This window comes from Phyllostomus hastatus, unplaced genomic scaffold (genome assembly GCF_019186645.2).
Source record: "Phyllostomus hastatus isolate PE091 unplaced genomic scaffold, TTU_PhHast_1.1 phas_contig_86, whole genome shotgun sequence".
In the NCBI taxonomy this organism is placed as follows: Eukaryota; Metazoa; Chordata; class Mammalia; order Chiroptera; family Phyllostomidae; genus Phyllostomus; species Phyllostomus hastatus.
In genome coordinates this window covers 37,887,647-37,911,394 of record NW_025333977.1, presented here as the reverse complement: position 1 = coordinate 37,911,394, position 23,748 = coordinate 37,887,647, and the positions used below count along the sequence as shown (strand labels likewise).

The 23,748-nt window shown below is 41.0% G+C and overlaps 1 protein-coding gene across 6 annotated transcripts in view; it reads right to left on the bottom strand.

The window, feature by feature from the left end:
* The window catches only part of LOC123827290 (interleukin 1 receptor accessory protein), a 142,445-nt gene extending 120,569 nt beyond the window's left edge, over nt 1-21,876 (bottom strand). For 3 of the 6 annotated variants that reach the window (XM_045851803.1, XM_045851797.1, XM_045851798.1), the window contains exon 1: nt 21,665-21,876. The gene's annotated coding sequence lies outside the window, so the exon portion shown is untranslated. Of the gene's footprint in view, nt 1-5,115; nt 5,149-5,174; nt 5,320-21,664 lie in introns of those variants that run through there. The other 3 variants (XM_045851799.1, XM_045851801.1, XM_045851800.1) reach the window with 2 other exon arrangements.
* Between the last annotated feature and the right edge of the window lie 1,872 nt (nt 21,877-23,748).

Below are 23,748 nucleotides of genomic sequence, written 5' to 3'. Positions count from 1 at the left end.
CATAGTGGCAGGGGATGGGGACTCACATCCTAGGAAATTCAAGTTCATTGCTAACAGCCTAGGAAATTCAAGTTCATTGCTAACTCTGCCAACATTATTAATAGTAAAAAAAAAGAAAAAGAAAGAAGAGAAAAGGTACCTATGGTATCTAAGGTATAGGTATGTGACAAATTCTTTATTAATATTTGTTTCTGTGTCTGCAAATCAATAAAATCTGTAAATATGGTTTTATGGCTCTTAGCAACAGGCTATGCGTCTTATTTAGCAAGAGGCTACAGGTTCTTTCCTCAAATAAGTCTGATAATATGGGAAAACATAAAAATCACCCATAGATTGATAAATGAATAAAGATGTGATAAAGCAAGTATTATATAATGCTAATAGTAGAAACTAGGCAGTGTTTATATGGGTACTCACTGAAACATATTTTCAGCATTGCTATATATTTAAAAAATTTCATAATAAAAAATTAGGGTAAAGTACTTAGAATCTTATTATCCCCTTCTAAAGAAATTATATTAGGTAAGAGGGGAAAGCATTATGTCCTCTTCTCTCTTTTAAGTACTTATCAATCCCACTCCTAACATACATCGAACTACCAGATTAAGAGTTTTTCCATCTTTTCACACATAAGCTTTTCTTTATTGTTTTTTACAAAACTGAATCATATATGAGTCTACAAGTTGCTTATTTTATGTAACAATATACCATTCACATTTTCCTAAATCAGTTTATATATTTAGACTTCATTTTTTTAAATGATTAAATACAATTCCATTGTCCAGTTATAGCATTATGTGTTCAACCATTTTCCTATTGATGACATTTTTAGGTTTTTTAAAAAATTTGCTCTTTCCATACTTATGGTTTGTGATGATTTTCCTTTAGCATTAATAAAAATCCATAGAGTCCTAGCATCTACTCAGAAAACCACAACAATAACCTAACATAATTCTAATGTCTAAGAAGATTAACAGCTAACAGAGGAGGAAGGCACAACACATAGAAAAAAAGGCAGATAGTTATCCCTCAGCAGCTGGTAACTCAATTATTAGCCAGCGTCAACTAGCAAGCAAATACCCAGTAGCCAACAACTATACAAACCAGTGGTCTAACTGCAACCAGAATGAGTTCTGCTTTAATCTAAAAAAAATAAAATAAAATAATGAATCAATGTCACTTACAGTACAAAGCCTCAGATTTTTATTCAAGCCCTTATGCCAAAGCAGAAAGAATAGCTAATTTGGATGGAAGGAAAAAGGCTTTTGTAAGTAGGTATGTTGATGTGGCAGTGAAAAAGTTGAGCTATTAGAAAAAATGAACAAACAAACAGAAAAACAAGTAATCTCAGGCCCTAGTAATCTCAGGGCCTGAGGCCACTTAGTGTTAGGATCTTACATATTTCCATAAGTCCTGGGGACATTATTATGGACAGTGAAAAAAAATGATGTTCAAAATTATGACCATGAATTACTAATTAAAAGTATAATTTCTCAGGATACTCTCTAACAGATGAAACAGATGTGTGCTATGGAATACACTTCAGAAAGCTATGCTACTAAAACAGTTACAACAAGATTAGCTGTAGTTGGTGTCACTCAGTGGGCTGAGTGCTGGCCTGTGAAGCAAAGGGTCTCCAGTTCAATTTCCAGCCTAGGGCATATGCCTGGGTTGTGGGCCAGGTCCCCAGTAGGGGGCACACAAGAGGCAACCACACATTGATGTTTCTCTTCCTCTCCTCCCTTCCTTCTCCTCTCTAAAAATAAATAAATAAAATCTTAAATTAAAAAAAGAGAAATGTGTCGTTTTTTTGTTTTTAAGATTTGTTTGTTTATTTGTTTGTTTGTTTTTAGAGAGAGGGGAAGGAGAGAGAAAGACAGGGAGAGGAATATAAATGTACAGTTGCTTCTTGTGTGCCCTATACTGGGGACTTGGCCTGCAACCCAGACATGTGCCCTGCCTGGGAATCGAACCACAGACCCTGTGGTTCTCAGGTCAGCACTCAGTCCATTAAGCCACACCAGCCAGGGCTGAAATGTGTGTTCTTAAAACACACACACACACAATTATAACAAGATCCTTGATCATAGAAGACCTTGGGAGGGCCATGGGCCAACCACCTTACTTAACAGACCAAAAACAAAAGCACAAAGACAACTTGATTGATCCAAGGTCAGCTGATTGTTGGAAATAACCATATCTATAATTTAGGATAAGTAAATCTTATGCTATAGTGTTAGTGGCTACTCCATGATTACAAAATTAGTAATTAGGAACTGCAATCTTAATTTAGGTCATAATACTCTACAACCTAAAACACACCTATCACTGAGTATTTTCAGAGAGCTACGGTTTTACCTTAAGAGACTGTGATCAGAAATGTGAAGGTGAGTGGCCCTGGCAAGGACCCCAGAGTGAGTTATAAGGAAAAGTTTTACTTGAAGAAGATAGACCTTCTAAAACCTACATGAAAGAAAGGCATTATTGGCCAGGAACAAAGGCCCACAAAAGGGAACTCATGCCCAAACAATGTATCATGGGGAAAGTAAACTATATATATATAAAACAAATCATCTTGCTAGCATATATTTCTGGTCACCAAATTCTATTATTTAGAACCAATCGATTTTGAAACTCTGGCCTGATTCTTTTACGAAGGACTCACCACTGCTAAATAAACTGAACAGGCAATATATACCAAAGTCACCTGCGCAAGGAGCCAGGAGATTTGAATTCAAGGATCTGTGTCACCCTAAACAAGGACCTTGGGGTCATTATGGAGAAAATGAGGGAATTAAACCTGATGGTCTCTAAGCTTCCTCATGGCTGTGATTCAAGGTTCTCATTAGGTCTTGTCAAGTGGAAATGAGACATATGGGGAGAACCAAACACTACCTTGTAGTATGCAAAACAGTCTCACACATTTGCTATGAAGGCTTATTGCAATGAGGCTTTTCTGAGTCCTATTTAAAATAAACTTATTTTCCTAAGCTCTATCCTCCACTTGAATGCTTTTTAATTCTCTCCACCTTTATCTACCTTCTTATCAAGAAAACTCTAGAAAATCAAAAAGGGCCTTGGGAATCAAACAATGTCATTCGGGACACTATTTGGGAAACAGAAGCCCAGGAAGGGGAAGTAGCTCACTTGTGAAAACATGAAATGGCTTTTCATTCCCAGGTCAAGCCTTGCCTCTCACTTCCTCCCATCTCTGAAAAACTACTAGAAAATAGAACCATCCCCTAAAAATAACATACCATTTATATCCTGGGAATAGAGTTCTGTCTAAACAGACAACGGTTCTGTGTCAGCGAAAGACAGCTAGCAACTTGGGCCCAGGAACAATGAGTACACTGCTAGAGAAGCGGCAGTGGCTGCTATCTTCCCACGGCTTTGTGAAGATTTATGGTGTATGTGGAAAATCTTGGCCAAACTACCTCCAGGCTGTGTTAAACCGGATCCCTAACATGTTCTTGCAGCTATGAAGTTTTTTATCATGTTTATTTCCTGGAGACAGTGGGGTTGACCTGTCATCAGATAGCTGTGAGTTCCTGAAGTTTCCTTGTAAGAGATAAGACTTCACAGTTTGACATATCCAAACATGATAGATTCGAGCAAAGCATACTTAGCTGTACCATGCTATTGAAATACATTTATACTGTAGTGCGTTGGAGTCTGGTAATGTCTTTATAAGTCCTGAGGGGGGAAAATCACTGTATTGAATTGAAAAGTGTTGTCCATTCTTAGCTGCAGCACTGGCCAGCAAGCCCGGCTGTCAGTTTGGGTAACACTCTTTTCATTAATTCAAATCAAAGCTGTTAAGAATCGCTGAACATTTCCTATCATTATAATACTCCTTCCTTCAAGAACTAAGGAATTGTCTCAACTCTGACATTAAATCAAAGGATTATTATCATTTTCGAACAGCACAGCTTTCAGATTAGTACTAAGCCAATTTAAAAAAAGAAAACAGGGGAAAAAAAGCTTTGCATTCCTCACGTCCTGGCTTACAAGCGGCTCTCCTTTGAAATGGCAAGAAGAAACTGCTCTCAAAGGCATTTTCTCTTATGCTGCCAACTGTAGAGGGAATGTTTTTCAAGGGATGCTTGTCTGGCCAGACTGGAACTTGTAGGTGCCTCTTCATTCCTCCAAGAGCTCTATCTAACCTGGGCAAGGCTACATTCATTAGTAATTAAAGAAAAAAAAAAAAACAGAGCTGGCAGCTAGTAGACAGTTTCTCTACATGGATGTGTACCTCCCACGTGCTCTGGTCACAGCCACAACTGGGAGGGTAGGAGGGCCCAACGGATCCGTGCCAGGCCCAGCACAAGTCTCCCATTCTGACCCGGAGTGCTGCCAGCGGGAAGGAACCACATCCTTCCTCATCCGAAGGTCCCTTCTTAAATCGAGTGGTTGTTCAGACGGGGGAAGCACAGGGGGAGGGGGGAGGCGACATCACAAGTTGGTGTAAATTATAACAAGGAGAAACCTTTATTCCCAATATGAACTTTCTAAGCGAATTCAAGACAGAGTCCCAAGACCGGAAAAGCCCTCAAATGTCATTTTGATTCAAACGTCTTTTTCTAGTGTTCAAATCTCCCTGTAACATCTTTGCCAAGTGGATGTCTAGGCCTTCTTTAAATATCTCTAGCGATGGTGGACTCATTATCAATTTAGTTTTCCCATGGCCCACACTGTAATAAGTCTCCCATTATGTTGAACTGGACTCTGATCCCCTGGAATCTCTACCTGCTTGTCCTGGTTGGGGTTTCTGGCGCCATGTCAGAGAAGTGCCTATCTCTCCTACAGACACCTTTGGGCCTTTCACTCTGGGGATCTGGAATCTGACAGAGCGTCTCCACAGACCTCATTCTCAGAAATGGGTGACTAGGGCTTTTGCAAAGCACTTGCTCCCCTACTCTCCTATCCAAACCTCAAAGTCAGAGAGGCGTACTGAAGAAATAGAAATGCTATCAAAACAGGAGAAAGGAGCTGAAAAAGGAGAAAAGGATGTAATAGGAGACCAGAGTTCCAATGCCTAGTGAGCTAGCTCGCCCATGCTGGGTTTCTAGGGAACCGTCAGACAGATCAGTGCAGTAAGTAAACATCTCTTACAAGATGCTCATGTCGTATGTGTCAGCAGAGTGGATGGGGCCATGGGATAAAAGGCACACCTTGGTACCGTGAAGCGAAGTGCAAGGTTTCAGTGTGGCTTCTGAGTCACACAGACGAGGACTTAAATCCTCTATAGCTGTGCAGGCATCGTAACTGTTCCGGGATTCAGTTTCCTCATTGGCACACAGGTCAGGAAAGTACCTCCTAGAAACAAGTATGAAGATTACAGGAAATGATTTCATAAATGACCTGACACATAGTAAACACTCAAATATTTTAGCTACTCTTTTTCTTACTAGACATCAAGCAATCTCCCAAGCTTTTCCCTACATACAAACACAAAGAAGCAGGAAATCCATGTATCTGGTAGGGAGACATGAGGCTAGCTCTCCCATGGGAGAGGCAGCACACTGCACACAGTAAAAAGTTCTTGCACTCGTACTCAGAAGGCCAGTTATAGACAAGTTTGGCTGGCTCTAAACAAGGCACGTCCCTCTCTGGCTTCTGCGCAAAGCTGGGTTTAGCCTTTTGACCCTAACGATCCAGCAGTCTCAGAGAACCATTACAAGTACTCTGTTAAATGGCAGCTGGGAAAGCCTGATTTCTATATCCCTCCTCCTGAGCCTTGTCTCTACATCAATAACTGCAACAGTCCCAGATGTCCCAAAGCATAGAGCCTGAGGTTGTCGCCCCAACTGGATGTGCCTAGGGATCCCTCTAGGAGGACAGAACACTGCAGAGGTGTGCTGAATGAAGTTTACAGCATTTGTATTCACCTGCTGTTGGCTGCTGAACTCTCAGGTGATAAAGCAATGGCCGTAAGTATGTGTTTTAAATAAGTCAAGACAAGTGAATGAGTTCTGCTGTGTTTTGACAGGTAGGAAGCCAGAGATATGTTTTTTAAACATTTAGGGGTATGTGCTGACAGAGAAGACTTATGGAATGACCAAATTCAAAGATGTGTGGCTCTCCTGGGGATCTTAAGGTACCTGCTTTGATAGGCTATTGTAAAGGCTTTCCTCTTTACTCTGTATTTGGTGTATATCAAATATCCTGTATTTTGATACAAGGCAGTAAAATATCCTGCAAGGGGGGTGAAAATTTTGATAATTAACACCTAGGTTATGAAAACAGCTCTCTGGGTGGAAAGAAACCATAAAGGTAATGAAGTCCAAAAATCTATGCACAGATTTAGAATAGGACACAGCATAACCAGTTCTGTGTCCCAAGAAGAAGATCAGGCAATGGTACATAGAGCAACATTGAGGGACAAGCAATAGAATGGTGTCTATCAAGTATATGGAACTGCAATGAGTGCTCTTAGATCACCAAAGGCCAAGTGGCTACTTGATGATTATCACAACCTCTGAGCTTCAGCGTTCTCACTTACATGAACTCAGACCAAACTCACCTTGCAGAGTCATTGTCAAAGCAAATGAAATATAAGTAGTATGCAAATTGTTGGCCAAACATAAAGGAATACCACTATTTCCATTCAGTAAAGCCAAAAGCCATTATTTTACTAAATTAAATAAGTAATACTTATTTTTAAAGACTCTCTCAAAGTGACACTGACATGGTTGCATAAGCCAATTTCATTACAGTTGATGTTCCAATTACATATACTTTTTCTCTTGCTCTTCATGTAGTAGAGGCAGAATCATCCGGGAAATTTAAAGAACAGTTATCCAGATATAGCATAATGACATTATAGTTCACAACATTAGCCCTGAATAAGATCACCTTGGCTTGTAATGCACACTAAGACTCTTAGTTCCCTGGATAATCCTGAACAACCCCTTATGATGACTCTGAGTCACCTTCTCCACTGAGAACAGAAGAGAGTTCTGGAAATGCACATTTTCTTGCCTGGATTATTATAACAGAATCATCATTAATTGCCCCACCAATCCCCTTTCTGAATTCCAATGCTTTGACTTTCAGTGCCAGAGCTAAAACACAGATCTGGTCATGCCTCTATTGCTTAAGAAGATTCAGTGCTTCTCCTTGCTTTGTAGGATTAAGTGCAAATTTCTCAGCAATACAAACTCAACTCACCTTTTAAAAGTCTGATTTTCGATGACCCTGTTGATCATATACCACCTCCTAGTGCAGATGGACTCTCCCCAAGCAAAGCATAGGTTTCCTTCCTTCAGTTTACCTGTTCATCCTGTTCCTTACATTTTAGGTACCACAAATGGTTTTTAAATGTGTCAATTTAAACTGGAATTATGGTTTCCAGAATGCCCTTTTGTGCATGGTTCCTGGTTAGGACTGCCTCCAGGAAAATCTGCCTGATGGATGGGATAAGTGAAGGAATAGCCATTGCCTTAGGAAAGTCCTTCTAGTGAGTCGCAAAGGTTATTGTGGATCTGGAGGCTCACCTCCTATTTAGAGGCAGTAGTCACATCCACACTCCTTCAGGTCCCTTTAACTTCCCCAAGTCCAAGGCCAGGCAGGTGGGAAGCTCCATGGCTCTGTCTGCCAGGTACCCGCATTGTAGAGGTTAGACACAGTGAGAACAGTTAAGGGTTTTGGTTTGTCCCAGAAGGTTCCAGATTACTCTCTTCCACTTCACACCCAATTTTTCTTCCTGACTGTCTGTCTACCATACACAGTGGCAAAGGTCTTCCAGAGATTTCTTTACTTGCTGCTTCTCAGGATCCTTAGACTTTGATCTGATTTCCCAACTTTCCCTTTATAGGGCTTTAATTGTCCCAAAAGCTTCTCTCACAATAGTAGATCTAATCCCTATGATAAATCCCAAATTCCATGTCATTAATCCAATTATTCCTGCTCCTCTGCTCTGACCCAAACTCATACACCACTGCTCCCCACTCATCTCTCTCTCTAAAACCTCTCGTCACGTCAAGACTCACTTCAAATACCATTTCCTCATAAACCCCTTCCTGACTGACACGGTTGTCTCCTCCTTTCAGACACTGGATTGTTTTATCGTATAACTTCTACTAGCCATATACTCTTATACTACTCCCAATATTATACAAGTTGCACTACAAACTCCTGTGCATATCTTATCTTTCATAATGATTTATACATTCTGATTCTTCAGGGGTTGTGTTTGTGTGATTGTATTTTAACCTCCATATCTCACCAGTGTCTTGCTTACTGGAGGTTTTCAGAAATGCTTATTGTCCAAAAGAGTAAAGGAATTATCCATGCCACTTCTCCCTTTTTCATAACACAGGTAACTGAGACCCAGTGCAACTGTGTATATATATGTGGGGTAGCCTCGCTTAGAGGAGACTATTTCTAGAGACATTTTACCTTTCCATCCCCTTCCCTTAGAGAAGAGCCTGTCTAGTCTAAATTCAACACTGTTTATTTTTATCATACACATAGTTCTAACAAACCTCATTTGCCAGCTCCCTAGTCAATAGTAAAGCAGAAACAGCTAATTGAATGGGGGATGGAGAGAACACTGCTAGAGCAAGACATGCAGAAGGCAAAGAAGAAATAGCAGACAGTGAAAGAGAGAGAGGAGAGGAAATTTATGAAAATCAGATTACACAAACTTAAAAGCATACCAGGCTGGGCCCATTTAGTATAAGGGTAAGTGATCTCACCTTGATAAGCTCTAAAGGAGTTACAATCCACTCCAGTAATCTGTCCTGAATCACCAAGATTAAGTAATACCACACATTTTAGAATAATTTCTTCCTCAAATTGTTTTATAACAAAAACTTAAAAAGAATTTTACACATTGAAATTTTACCATTTAAAAATCTCACAGCAGCTCCCTTTCTCAGGAAAAAAAGAGATTTTTTAAAATTTTGTCATGCCTTCATTCGACAAACATATTGGGTGTCAGCTATATAACTCAGGCACTGTTCTTATGTGTGTGTCTGTGTGTGTGTTTTGTGTAGACCTTTCCTCAAAGGAAATCATCAAACTTGGGAGACGTGAGAGGATAAAAATAAAACCTTTTAAATGCCCCATAAGGAAAAGGGGGAGGCACTGGAAACCAGCACAGTGTTTGTTTTTTACAAAGAAGCAAACACACGCAACCAACAAATCAGACTCAGCTCCTTGTTACTAGCTTCTTCTGAGTTAAAATAAACTGTTGACTAGAATGAAGCTTCTTACCTTCTCCACACAGCCTTTATCTTATTCCTCTGCCAAACATCTCTTCACTGCAGAGAAGTTTTCTGCAGAGTCCAAAGGTGTTGCAGCCCTGCGCAACTTGCTTGGAAAGAAAAATGTGGGAAAACATCGCAAAGAAATATTTGATTTTATCATCACAGCCCCTTAATACGCATGTGGCACTCTTTAATTTTTAGTTTACAACTAAAGTTTAAAATTCACATAGGGTTGTGAACTGGATTCACAGTAAGGATTGGTTGAGATCATGGAAATAAAGCACTGAACACGGCCCCTGGCACACATGAAGCACTGGATCATTACTGGTGTTTATGATTAGCAAGAGGTCCTAAACTTCCAGCCAGCACTGTAGATTAGCCACATTAAGTGTTATCCAGAGAAAAAATTGAGTCTTCTGCTATTTTTCCCTTCTCACCCAGAATGCTCTATGGCTATCCCTGGAATGCAAAATAACTTCCCAGCAAGCCAAGCTCTTGGAGAGGGCAGTGCTGGAAGAAGGATGGGCAGTGCTGGAAGTGCATCCTGCAGGTGTGTCAGATGTTTGGGAGAGAGACAGGGCCTGTGGGCACCCTTTGCTCACAGGTGGTCGGTTCTACAGAACCGGCCCTTCAACCTACAGGAATGTCCTGCTGAGGGCGAGGTGCCAGAATGGACCCTGGAACAGCATTAACATCTCCAGTTATATGATTAGATCTTTGGTTTTTAAAGTTAACAGAACAAGCACAACTGAAAAACTGCCCAAGCATGTAAGTGTAAGCATATTTGGGGAAGTTATTTTATTTCAAAAAAACAATAAAAAGTCAGCTCAATGAACTGAACACTGATTATGTTGCAGGCACTGTGTTAAGCACTTTACGTACATACTTAATTCTAACAGCAGTCTATCCTTATGCCAACGACACAGATAAGAAAACAGGTTTAGAGGTGTTAAGTAATTTTCCCATACCCCAGAGGTAATAAGTGGCATTACCCTACCCAGGTTGCCTTAGTGTAAGATTCATATTTTTACCACTGTTCACTCATGAAATGATATAATTTGAAAGACTAAGTCATACATTCATTTGCTGATTCAATACACTCATTGGACTATTCCCCCAAAAAAGGCACCATAAAGTGGAACAAATGAATATGAGTAAAATATTCAGGGTAAGTTCTTACAATCAAAAGGCATAATGGTATACATGTTTAAATTGCCAAAGTTCAAGAGCCATAGCTGGTAGCTTATGTGATTAGAGCATTGTCCCCATATGCCAAGTTCGTGGATTTGATCCCTGGTGAGGGCATATATAAGAAGCAACCAATGAATGCATAAATAAGTGGAACAATAAGTCAATATTCGCCTTTCTTTCTTTCTGTCTCTATCTCTATCTCCCCCCTTCCTCTATCTCTCTAAAATCAATAATTTTTAATCGCCAAATTTCAAATACTGACTCTACTACTGACTAACTCCATGACTTTGGGCCTCAGTTTTCTCTTCTAAAAAATGTTGATTATAACAGTACCTGCCTCATAAAATTATTCTGAAGTTCCAATAACCTAATATTTGTAAAGCACTTGAAAGATGCCTGGTTCATACTGTCAAGCTACCGTTAGCTTGTACTAAGAGGCGTGTGTGTGACTGCACATGCTACATCAGCAAAGACTTCATGAAGGAGTTTACTTCACGAAGAGTTAGGCTCCAATGAGCCTTGTGGAGCCAGAGAGAAGAAATGGAACTTATGTAAAAATAAGTCTGCCTTTCATATGCTCACTCTTCAGTACAGCAGATTTCAAAATCAGTACCTAAAATCTTACACGTAACAGCTCTAGGTCCAATATTTGGGGTGACATAAAACACCTACATGGGGGCTATAAAATTTCCAGCTGAAATGAAATGAATAACAGTGAGTATATACATTTCCATCCATTACTTAGTGCCTTTGGAAATAAGAATTATTTTATTCCAGAAAAGGTAAAATAATCTGGTTTTATCCATTTTAGTATTTTGTGAGGCATTCTAATGGGAAAGGAAGACTATGAATGAAATAATGAAACTGAATTTTCTTCCTTGACTATTCTTAGGAACCTGTATGAGATTAGTTTATCACCTCATCTTATACATAAATTCTTCTATTTGTCTTCACTCTTTGTTCAAGGCTCCAGATATATCAAACCTAGTCACATCCTATTTCAATCTTTTCAGTAAATTCCTGCTGCTTTTCGCCTAAATTCCAAACTCTTTACCATCGCCTGCAAGGCCAGTCTGCTCTAGCAACGGGCTTACCTTGGGACCTCATTCCCCGCCCTTCTCTCCCTCCCACCTGGCTCCAGCCACTTCAGCCATAGCTTCAGACCTATCCTGGTTCCTCCTGAGGCTTCTTCCTTAGCTGAAATGTCACCTTCCCAGAGGTGCTACCACTGACACCTCTGTTCAAAATTGTGCCTCCTGCACATCCCCCCAACATTATTGTTCTTGCTGTTGTTCTAGTCTCAGCCCCTTACTTCTTATCCAGACATCAGTTGTTAATTATTGTTTGCTTGTCTGTTGTCTGTTTACTCATATTTTTCTTTTGTTCTTTCTTCCAAACTATCCTTATAGCAATGCTAACAGCAAGAAATCACTTTAATAATTTCCCGAGGTAATTTTGAACAATAAATATAAACACACACACACACATAATTTTTAATTTCAATATTCTAAATATATATTCAAAATTCTAAATAGATATGCATACATATATGTATGAGAGTAGGATCCCCCAAAAAAGGAATTATATTCTGGAGGGCAGGTGAACAGTAGGTGAGCGTTCTAGGAATTCATCTGTATCAGTGCAGCAGCTGGCAGTGTTGGGAGAGACTGTGTTCAGCTTCAGTGAGTTTTTTGAAGACTATTTCAACCCATTTGCCCATTTCATGATGGCTGATTTACAAATGCACCTGCCCACGTTGCGCTGAGTGTTCAGCAGTTTTTGACCAAAATCAGCATGACCCTTATGACTCACCCCCACCCCACCATTTACCCAATCTTACCAAGCAACTTTTTTTGTTAACTTGGATGAAAAAAAATATTTTGTCAATGTGGAGGAGGCGACAACAAAAAATGGCAGAAGCACTCAAAGGCATCAGCATCAACGAGTTCAAAAGCTATGTTGAGCAGTAGAAAAAAGTCTTGATAGGTGTATTGCATTAACTGGAGAGTACTTTGAGGATGACCAAAATTTAAACATTAAAACTAAATATACGCTTTTTATAAATAGATTCTGGAGTTTTTTGGGTCCTCCCTCATATATATATATGTGTGTGTGTGTGTGTGTGTGTGTATATATGTATATATATACATATTTGTAAGTACATATCTGTGTGTATATATAATGTATAATATTTTTATTTCAAATATGTGTGTATGTGTATGTGTGTGTATAAAAATATAATTTGTTTTCTCATCCAGTTCCATCTTTTTTGTTCTATTCCTTGGGAACATATGATACTAACATCTGTAAGTTTATTTACTCATCATTTACTCATGATTTAGGCAACTGCTATTTACTAGGCTCTATATTCTAGGCATCTGGTATACAGTAGTGAGTAAAACAAAGGTCCCTGCCCCTATGGATTCTACATTCTAGCAAGGTGAATTAAACAACAATAAGCTAAACAAAGTAATTAATTAGTATATGGATGCTAATAAGGTGACAACTGTTATTGAAAAACAGAAAGTAGAGCAGAAGAAGTGAGGTCAAGAAGAATGGCAGGGGTGGAGATGGGAAGGATGTGGGGCAATTTTATACAAAGCAATCAAAAAAGCTACACTGAAGACATTGAGCAAAGGTGTCCAGAAGATAAAGGTGTTAGCCATGTAGTTATCAGGGAGACTGAGACATGCAGAAAATAATGAGGCCTTGGAAGGTACGTTAAAGACTGGTTTATGCATGGAGTGAAATAACATGTGGCAACCTGTGCCAGTCACTTGTCTGGGCACTTCATGTATATTCACTTACTTAGTTCTCACAGCAACCCAATGACTAATGCATCCTGTTCCTCTCATTTTATACAGATAAATTCAACAACTTGCCCAGAATTATACAGACATAGCCAGAATTTGCACCCACATAAAAACACTCTAGACGCCCTACAATATACTACCTCTCAGTTTCTAAAATTCTAATCTAGGGTTTACTACAGTGCAGAGACACTAGATACCTGTTTCTTGAACAAACTACCCAAATGATTTAGATGCAGATAGTCCATACCACTGCTTTAATTCCTCTGCCCACAAGAAAGCTTCCCTGATATTTTAAGATAAATATCACATTGACTCCCTATCCCTTGTCATCCACATTATTTGCCAAACTGGGAAAGAGTTCTTTAGACAGACTCAGACCCTGACTGTATATATGCCCCCTCTCCACCTGAGCTGCATCAAATGTATGAGGCTTTGGGGTAAACAGCACTGCTGACTGAAGAGCAAGAAATGAATGTTTATTGTGTGCCTTTCAGGTGCCAGCTATTAAGTGCTGGGACTTTATATAGCTTACCTAACTTTAACCTTTGTAACAGATACATCATCAACAGATATACAGATAGCTATACCTATAGATATAGATGCCTATCTATCTAGGACATAGCTTAAGTCATAGGTGGCAAACACAAGGCCTGCAGGTTGAATCCGGCCCTCCACCTTGTTTTATCTGACCTGGCACCTTGTTTCTACCCATTTGCAGCACCAAGCTCTCACTTAACTGTTAAGGAGTAGTTACATTTATACAGTCCTAAAATTATATTCAACCCTTGGAAGGCAACCATGAGGCTGATGTGGCCCCTGGTGAAAATGAATTTGACACCCTGGCTTAAAGCATGCTTATTACCTTTTCACAGATGAAGAAACTAAGTATGGACAGGCTGAACGAGCCATATCAAGGATTCACACTCAACTCTGACTTGAAAGCCAGCCAACTTTTCACCATCTAGTCTATCCTCCCTAGCCCCCATCATTGTCTTTCTCTGAAATTGAAAAACTGAAATCTGACTTTCCAGAAAAGTGTTATGTAATGTGTACTACCACTCTCAAGTGTTCATCATTTCTGTAAGTTAAAAGAATTCCTGTATTCATTTCAATAAGAGCCAAGCTTTTTCAACAGGCACTAAATTAGCTCAAAAGAAGAAAACAGAAAATATGCACTCATAATGCTAAAATCAAAATGAAAGCCAAATATGTTATCTCTTTATTTCTTTAGAGAAGAGTGTGGTGATTAATGGTGATACAGAGCTTGCTTTATGTAAAAAGCCTCTCTTCTCACTTCCCAAACAATAAATGTCACTGTGCCTCACCCAGCCATCTATTTTCTCTCCCGCCCTTCAAATCTGAAGCCTAAGCGGGCACACAGTTGGCAGGTCATGGGAATGTGGCAGAATCAAATCCTTAAGGGTATAAAAGTTGTGTTTCCAGAGCTGACTCCTAGTTCAGTGCTCAGGTGTGATTGTCACTGAGGCCTAGGAGGCTGTTGGCCCTCTGGGACTTATGATGCTCCACATGCTACAGCATGCAGATGCCTCTACAGAAATAAAAGTATGGTTTTCCTGGTAGCTTTTCAGGCATTTCCTCAGTCATTACTCTACACAGGCAGAGACTCATAGAACACTGTACCTTAGAAAGCACCTCGTCCAAATTCTTCATTTTCGAGGTGGGAAAAATGACTTTTAGAGAAGGAAAGCCAAAAACCCACGACCAGGGCAGATGGACTGAAAGGTTGAAGAGGGGAAAAAACATAACCTTGAAATTAGAAAGCTACTATGCAAGTCCCAGCTCCACTATTTACTGGGTGTGTGGCCATAGCAGATTCTTAGCCTCTCAGACCAGGATAAAAAATGCTAGCAACATTTGTCTTGATTACCTAAGAGTTGTTGCACACACACACACACACACACACACAAAGTATATACAGGGTCTGGCACAAGTAATGCCTGCTTGACTGTGGGTAGCAGGGTCATAACATGGATATAATAATTTATAGTTTTAACTTGAACATTTCACCTAAAATGTCATATGTTGTGCTTGAGTGTGATATTGTTATGTTACAGAATTACATGCTTATGATTTTGTAATAAAAAAGGGCATTATCTGTGCCTGACCCTGTATATATATTTATATGTGGGTGCATGTGTGTATATAATAATAAGCATTTTGAGGGCCTTAACTTTTAAATAAACAAAAACTGTAATTATTTGAATCTAGGTCTTATATTTTCTTTTTTCTTTTATATTTTATGTATTTATTTTTAAAGAGAAGGGAAGGGTAAGAGAAAGAAAAGGAGAGAAACATCAATGTGCGGTTGCCTCTCACATCCCCCCTACTGGGCCTGGCCTGAAACCAGGCATGTGCCCTGACTGGGAATCAAACCAGTGACCCTTTGGTTCACAGACCCGTGCTCAATCCACTGAGCTATGCCAGCCAGGTCTAGGTCTTGTACTTTTTAATCCAGTATCGATTTGGGCATGCAGCTGAATATCACTGCAATTGCTAATCATAAAAAAAAGGTTAAAATCCTCGTACACTAGGCTCTTAACAAATGTTATGGCATATGATTGACACCTACCAAAAGCATAATAAAATGGTTTTATTATCCCTTTTTCACAGATGGTGAAAATAAAGCAGAGTTGGACAAGTAACTTGTCCAAAGTCAAACCAGGGAGGTTTGGTCTGGTGCCAAAACCCACGATGCCACACAGTCATAATTGTAAGTCGCCATAACATCTGACCATAACTGGCTTAAGAAACTGTGCTATCTATGAAAAGAACATTTTCAGGTATCAAAATTTATAAAATGACTGGTCCTCTTTGCTGTTGCCTTTAGCATTGATTGAGAAAGAAGGAAGCCAGTGTAGTCACAAGGACTTATGTGTCAGACAGATAGAAAGCACAGGCATTCCTGGATACACACTAGACATAAATGGTCTCCTGTCCTTAAGTCCAATTATATCAAATAAGAGCTGGATTGATGTGAATTCTTCATTGCTTTTAAAAATCTTGAGGTCAAACCTCATTGCAGCTTCCCACTTCCCTGGAAACTTCCTACTTTCTTCCAGGTAATTAATTTATGACACTTGACACTGGCCTTTCTGTTGATATATGCAAGCATGCATTTCATTGTCATCCTTCACTGTGTTTGCTGCAAAACTCTCTTTATAATTAGAAAAGAAATGTCTTTTTCCACCACTGAGCCAGTGATGCCCAACCTTATTAGTATGTGACTTCTTATCATTTTTCTGATTTTGTGACCACAAAATTAAAGGAAATTGAAGTTACATTATTAGTCGAGAGAGACAGGCTTTGAGATAATTAACGACATGAGAAAACTGGAAAGCCAAGGCTGGGCCTACCTGGCATGGTAGGAATCCATCATCCATTCCACCCAGCGCCTCTTATGTGTAGGTACGGGGCAGGATAAATCACGCCCTTGGTGACTTAGGTAAGCATCAGAGAGTTAGAGAAGAACACAAGGGGCATATTACTGGCCCATAGTGAAAAAAAATCATAATAGAGATAGAAAATGTTGTAAGGTTCCATGGACCAGGAAAAACCAAGAAAGAATTTTACCAGCACGTTTGGGAATGAAACAGTGGCAAAGGAGAGAACAGCAGAGGAGTGTGATATAAGGATGCAGAAAGGGACATTTCTGAATCTAGTTGGATAAGTCCTCAGATTGTATGGTGTTATGCATAGTAAATGTGGTATAGCAGACCAAAGGCTTTGTGCTCAGGAACACACTGGTTCTGATTCTTACCAATTGGGTAACCTTAACCTTGGGCAGGTCTATACATCTGTCTGAATCTTAGTTCTTTCACGTGTAAAAGGCAGTGTGTGTGTGTGTGTGTGTGTGTGTATATGTGTGTGTGTGTGTGTATGGGAGTCATTTTTATGCTTAAATGAAATGACAGAAGTGCGTGCACCAATGAATGCTGATTTCCCTTGCCCTCCTCTTTTGACAGGAAAATAGATCTCTTGGGGTAAAACAATAAGGGCTTTTTCATTTTATTCTTCTTTCCCCTTTTAGCCTTGACTTTTACAAAAAGATACGGTAATAGAATTTCAGACTTGAGAGATATCTTTTAAAAATAATGGTTTTTAAAAATCATAGCAGAAGACCTGTAGAGATGATCTAATCCAGCTCCCTCATGTTTTCGGCAGGATTGGGATGGGGGTGGGAGGAGGTCATCAGTCTTCACCCAGGTCCTCAGTTCTAGATCAGAGGCTGCACAAGTTTAGGTCTTTCTCAGCTCTAAAATGAAGTAGTACTTGTACAGAGGATTATTGCAAAGAATGAATGAGATTATATATATTAAACACTCAGTATAAACTATGACAGAGTTCAGTAAAGGGTAGCTATTGAACTTTGATTTTCACAATTTAACTGACAAATAAGTTAAAGGAGTTGATGGCAGGAGAACGAACCTGTGTTTATTCAATGCTTCCCATGAATAAGGTGCTGACATGGGCACTGAAGCTTCTAAGTAGGCTTCAGTGCTCCTGTTTCCTAGCTAGGAAACTGAGGTTCATCCCAATTCTATAATAACTTGCCTCGGGTACCTGTCAGACTCTAGAAGTCCACACTGTCACAGCTACTAGAGCTACTCAGAATAAAGTCAGCTAGAAGATGGTCTTCTAACGACCCCACCAGGGTAAACCATGCATTCTCATTTTCAAAAAAGGAAAAAAAAGAGAATTTAGCAACAGTAGCTAAAATACTGATATTTGTTCTGCCAAATGTTCTGTAACCTTCCTGTTCTTTGGGGTTTTTATTTCTCCCACAGAACAACTTCCAAAATGGGCAAAGAGCACAGTAGGTGGCTCTCTTTAATATTTCACAGACAAGGTGACAGTGACTCACAGATCCTACATCTGTGTCACCAGCAAAAACCTCAGAAAGTTAAACAGCAAATGGAGCTATGTGCTATCTTGGATATAACTTTTTTTTTAATTTCTGACTCCTCTGACTTCTTCCAGCCACATTCTGCTTTTATAACTGTGCCGGGTAAGATGATGCTAACTCCCTTCCTTTAAGCAAAAGCAAACATGCTCCCAAATGCCAAAAAGGAATAAAACATTTCTCATGGAATTGCATTTTCAAGCTTGTCTGCTTGCTGCAAAGCAGAGAAACCTGATGGCCTGTAGGGAGTCTCAATGGATAAATCACCCCATTGCCGGGATGAAAAACAGATCTGTTCATTTTCCCACATAAGCCCGCAGCCATCCGTTTCCACAGGGAGGACCAAAACTCCAGACCAATGATCAGCCCCACCAGCAAGCAGTGGTCTTACCTGCAAATGCTGCCTCTGCATACTACTCTCTATGTTCCAACCTTCACCCACAGAATTGGCGAAAGAAGTGAAATATGCTAGGAATGTTACCATCACTCATGATGTTTGTTCCTCAATCTTCTTACCACTCTGTGAATTAGCACAAGGATGGAATATGGGGGCGAAACAACTCAAAACAGGAAGAAAAAGGTGACATAATTCTGAGCTTTATGTCTTCATAGTTCCCTACCTCCAGGAATTGAAGGTGCATTGCATTAAACACAGGGAAGTAGGAAGGTTGCCTTAGAGACAATGGCTTTGAAACTTCCTCTCCTGTGAGTTGGCCCTGCTAAACTCAACAGATCATGTTTAAGGGCTGTTCCCTTAGCAAAGAAATGTCCTCTTTGGGACAGAAAGGATACTCTGCAATCACCAGCCAAATAAGGTCAACCTAACAATTGAAATAAATTGCTAAGGATCTCACTGGCAAGGTGACAGGGTGTGACAAGAAAAGCCTCTAACTAGAAATCAACGTGCTTGAACTGTATTTCCAGGGCTGAAGCTTCATAACCACATGACCCTTGGTAACCTCTCATTTCTTTGAATCTCATTTCAGTTTCCTACTCAACAAATTGAGATCAGCGAAGAAGGGACACCATTTAATGCGCACCTACTCATGACATATACTTTACACTATTCCACTTAATTTAATACTCTCACAAATCTCTGGCAGGGGGCAACTTTTTCCCTCCATTTTAGATCTGAATAGAGAAGACACCCAATAGTGAAATAAACTGCTCAGTGTTTCCTAGCTACATAGGAACTACAACTGAAACTTGATAGGACCACAAAACGTGGGCTCCTTCCACTATTAACATGCTTTCCATGTCCTTCCTTTCCTCAGGGCTATTGCAAGTAACAAGGAAGATAATATATAGGGAACACACTTTGAACATGTTAGATGTATGTACAATTTTGGTAACATATAATCCGGATAAGGAAGAAAGGTATAACTGAGTGTCTTTGCTTTAAAGAACCTGAACCAAAAGGAATTAGTGTTTGATCTCCCTTCTGTCCCCTTGTTGTGACCTTACTTTGAACATTTTCCTTTTCCCCACAAGCCCCTGGTCTCTCAGGCACGCGTTCAGATGTATCCTGGCCAGCTCATTATAATGCATGCACACAGAACAGGCTGATGGAAGCAGTGATCCCATCCTCTGCAAATGCTACGTGCAGGTGCGGGAGGTACCTATCAAGGGGGACCACTAAGCCCTTGACTTCCTGCAACATGTATCACACCACCTCATCAATGCCACATGCAAATACGAGGGACTGTGAAGCAGAAAGACAACTCTATAAATGCTGGATGCTCAATTCGGGCACTTATGGCATAGTCAAGAGAGAGAAGAAAATCATCGTATGAAGTCAAATCAGAATAAAATCAATTGTCACGAGCAGGTAAGGGTATAGGAGTGACACTATTTCATTTGTGATAATAAAAGAAGACAAGTGTAGGCATATTTGGGTGTATTTAAATAAGGTAAGTTTGTGTCCAGAAGGGACTGAATTTAGCAGTGTCACTAAATAATCCAGAATAAATGCATGAGAATTTTGTTGCTGTTTTCCTATGCTAACAAAAATATAAAGTTGCTTGTCTGGCTTAAGACAACAGGGATAAGAGGCTTACAACATTCTGTAACATGAATGGAACTTCAACTTCTCTTGTGTTCCTACCTCCCATCAAATTCCAGACCCTCTTTGCTAACAAAGAATGCCTCAGATCGCAGCTTCACCGACCTGAGGCTTGGCCTAAAAACTAGTACAGACTGGCATCACTGAGAAACATTAATTTTATATTCCAAGTCAAGCATTCACGATCAAAGTCACATGTAGAGAGCATTCAAAAAACACTCACAGCAAAAGAGCTGTTCAAACTCCAAAGAAGGAAACACTATAACATTCCAGATATTATTTTTTAAGTCACTCTAAGGTAGTACGAAACCACCTTTCTGAAAACCCGTCATGTCCAGGATCACTATATAACAATATTTATAACAGTTACCACCAATCTCAACCTGACTACCAGGTGCCAGACCAGGCACTGAGCTATAAACATGTTATTTGAATTATCCCATTTAATCTTCCTAACTACCCAAAGGACCTATTGTGACCATTATAATTTCCATCTTGCGCCTCAGGCGGGGGCGGGGGGGGACACAGAAAACAATAACATGCACACACACAAAACCTGAGTATCAGAAAGATTGGATCACTTGCCCAAAGTTCACACAGCTAATGCACCTCAGAGCTAGAGTCAAAGCCAGGTAACCCTCCTCCTCCCGGGCTCCTAACCAGAGGATCTGCGGAGCAGAGCAGCAAAACGCTCTGAGAGGCGCTGTGGTTCACAATTCCACAACCACGGCTGGCGCTGGCTCTTAAACGGCAGAAGTTTGCCTTTATGTTTGTGATTTTTTTCTCTTTAACTCAGTTTCCTTGCTCCTTCCCAGTACTCTAAAGTGAGAGGGGCTACGGCTCCATAAAGCCAGCTGTTCTTAAATGAGGGGCATCCTATCCCCCACAGGACCACAAGCTCCGCTTCTTCCCAGGGCTGGAGAGAGAAATGAGGACCACAGGGAGTCAGAGACGCCCGGGCGCCCCTCACCTCTCCACCCCTCCACCAGGAGTCTGACAGACACCCTCGTACGGAGCATCGTTCTGAGAAAGCAGGTCAGGGGAAGAGGGCGTGAAGGCTGTCACAGCTCCAGGTTGGGAGCAACGTTGGACAGACTGGGACACACTGCCCTCATCTATCCTCGCTGCTTACAGCAGTGCTCTGGGGAAACCAAGGCGGGAATGTACCAGGAAAGACCCCTTAAAGGGCTGAAAGTACGGTGCAGCAACCCGCAGCCGTCCCACAACTGCGTGACTTAAATCCCTGCAAAGCGAAGATGGGGCTCTGGACAGTCAGTTTCGAGTCCTGGCCACAGCAATTACTAGCTTTGTGATCTATCCCAGGCACTGCCTTACTCTGTGCCTCAGTTTGCTTTCGGGGATGGGGGTGGGACTGAAGGAGTCCTTTTGTAAGAATCCTTCTACTCTGAGATTTTGCAGCTCGGTGATTCTTCCAAGACCTCCTTGACAGCGCGAGACTCACCTTTCTTGAGAGACAGAGTGGGCGCAGCGAAAGCAGCGAGAATGGATGCCGACTAGCCCAGCGCTGCTTCTTTCCCTGCGTCTGGTCAAAGCGGAGCCCTAGGGACCGTGATCCGGACAGTCGTTGCCCAATGAGCCTCTTACTTTCCGCTGCACTTTCTTTTTTCCCCCTTTGGGGCTCCTCCCCCGTCGTGGCGCGATTGGCCGCGGCGGAGCGGCTCTGGCTCCACCCGCCGCCTGAGTTCGCCAGCCACCCGCGCTTTTGGCTTCCCGGAGCTGCGGCCACGGGGCGTCACCGTGGGCGGCCCCGCCAGTGGCAAGGAGGAGCCGCGTGGGGCGGGTCTGCGGACGGAAGCGAGGCTGAGCTCGGCCGCGTTCCATTTGGCACCCTGCCACCTCCTGGGCTGGCTGGAGCGCGCAAGGGAAAGAGAGGGTTGGTCCTGCAGCTTGGTACTCTGCCAGGGGCTCTGGGAAGATATGCCCCCGATTCTACACGTACACGCACACATGGGCTCACTGAAAGATTGTGGTCTCACAATGCAAGATAGATGCCACCCGGCCTTTTCTTCTTGGCTCTGTGCATTTAGTTGTGCTGCACCAAGGCTGCACATCAATTTAGGCTATAGAATTTGTGTGCCCACCAAGTGCCAAGCGCAGACCGTGACAGGAAGTAACAGACTGATCTCGGTGGTCCGGAGCTCTTGCTCTACTGCAGGTGACAGTGCAGGAACAAACAACTGGTCATGGCAGCAGGACTGAATCTGCTGTTGTACATTCCCAGTGCCTAGCCCAGTGCCTGGCCCGAAGCGGGCACTGGGTTCATATGTTGAGTGATGAATGAACAAAATAATCATTGTGGAAGGAATTAATCTCAAAAGAATCATTTCCTTTGCATTCATTTGCATTTCTCCAGGTTTCTACGAGAGCCCTCGAACACCTTCTCCCATTCTAAATGGTCGTCTGTACAACCATCCTGAGAAGCATTATAAAGACCTTCATTAAGTGAACTCCGTTATTCACAAACCTTTCTTGTTTCCTGTTAGTAGTCCATCACAGCCTCTTTATGATAGACAAGGCCTTTTATGCCTGACCCCATTCCTGAAATCCCTAACAAAGGCAATCAACCAAGTTGACTTGTCTCTTTGCATATGCCTTCCCCACCACCATCTCCTTGATTTTTCTTCCGCTTTTAGCATTACCTAATTGAACATTATTAATTTATTTATCAAAAAAATGAAATCCAGAGAAAGCAATGAAGAAGGAAAAGGAGGAGGAGGAGGGGAAAACAGAAAAAGACACGGACAAAGAAAAACGTCTGGGGAACCAGAGGGTGGCAGACCCTGTGTACCTTGTAAGGATAGACAGCTGTGGGAAAGCAAGACACTAGCCCTGACCTCAAGAAGCTTACTCCCCAGAGCAAGTAACGCTATAATCAAGGCATTAGAAATGTTCATTTTATTTCATTTATTGATATCACTTGTGAAAATTAATTTGAAGAAATTATTATTTGTCTCCAGATACCTGGCACAGAGTACATGTTCACAACATCATTACTGAATCCAAATATATATAAGGGGGGGGGGCAAAAAACACAATTTATTTATTAAAAAATGTGTATTTATTCTTATATGTTTACATTTCAGCCGCTTTCAAAGTACCCTCCATTTGATACAATATACCTGTTGAGACATTTTTCCACTGCTCAAAAGAGCTTTTGAACTCATCGATTTTGATGACTCTTAGGGCTTCTGTCATTTTTTGTTTCACTTCTTCTACATCAGCAAAACGTTTTCCTTTGAGGAATTTTTTCATAAGGGAAACAAAAAAAAGTCTCTTGAGGAAAGATCTGGTGAATAGGAAAGCTAGGACACCAGGGGGTCATGCCATTTTTGGTCAAAAACTGCTGAGCACTCAGCACAGTGTGGGCAGGTGCGCTTGTAAATCACCCATCATGAAATGGGCAGATGCCTTTAAAAGGCCTTTGAAAAAGAAATTCACTGAAGCTGAACACAGCCTCTCACAGCAGTGCCAGCTGGTACACTGACACAGATGGGTTCCTAGAGCACTCACCTAGTGGGGGAAGCC